Below are 1,100 nucleotides of genomic sequence, written 5' to 3'. Positions count from 1 at the left end.
GGGTGTGGGTGGGTGGTTGGAGTTTGTAGAAAAACAGTCTCTCCATACTGCTGCCTACCTGCCATGTGGTGTCTCCTGGGGAGGGGGGGGGGGATTTTTGGTGTGACAGACACAGCCTCAGCCTCGGCTAAGGAAGCAGAAACCCCCTCGGAGGTCTGAGTTGACTGGCAGTCAGTCGACAAGGTCATGATAGCAAAACTGGTTGCATGGCTCACAGCCACTGCATTAATCCCCTCACTCCGCCTGCCTTCGCCCACTTTTGACGTTTCCGCCATTTGATTGCATCACATCTGGTCCTCAGATGGGAGTATTAAGCGCTCAATCCACGTAGAAATGCACACAGCCTGTATTCAGAATCTGAGCCTTAAAACCAGCCGTCAGGACTTCCTGAACTTTGTGATGTCACAACAGAGCAGTCACCGCTCTCAGCCATACCCCAAGCCCCGCCCACTCAGACCCATCATCCAACCTTGCAGGATTTGGTTTCTCTGAGTGTTTACCTGAAATCTCCTATATTTTTATTCGATCACTCAGAAAACAGTCAGCCAATCAGAAGAGGGCCTCTTAGCCTCTCTCTCTTAATATAACTAAAATTCCAAAATGAAATTCACCCTTCACAAAATTGCCAAAAACCAAATCCTAACCCTGACCACAAGCCAACATTTTAACCCCAACCCACTTCATGGGGTAACTTATCTGTATTTTAAATCAGTCCCTCAGACCTCATATATTATAATACAACAGAGGTTGTTAGTAAAAGGTCTCAAGGCGCCAAAATATTCATCCTTCGTGAAATAGATTGTCCCTCATGAGCAATGAATCATCCACCCACTGTGTTATGTCAGATTTTGCAAAGAAAGAAAGTAGACATTTCATGAATAGAATCTCTCTCTCTCTCTCTCTCTCTCTCTCTCTCTTTTCATCCCTCCATTCCTGTCATCCTCCCATTCCCCCCCCCTCTCATTTTCCTCAGTGTTTAATGTTTAATTTAAACCTCCAGTGCAGAGCAGAATCAACAAGAGTGTGTCACACCTGAAGCAGGCGAAGTTCCACAGCGCCCCCACATGGATGCAAAGGGGATTGTCCCTCCCCCCTCCCCC

This window comes from Seriola lalandi, unplaced genomic scaffold (genome assembly GCF_002814215.2).
Source record: "Seriola lalandi dorsalis isolate HSWRI2012SDOR001 ecotype SW California unplaced genomic scaffold, Sedor1 jcf7180002054850, whole genome shotgun sequence".
Lineage (NCBI taxonomy): Eukaryota > Metazoa > Chordata > Actinopteri > Carangiformes > Carangidae > Seriola > Seriola lalandi.
This window is presented reverse-complemented; position numbering follows the sequence as displayed.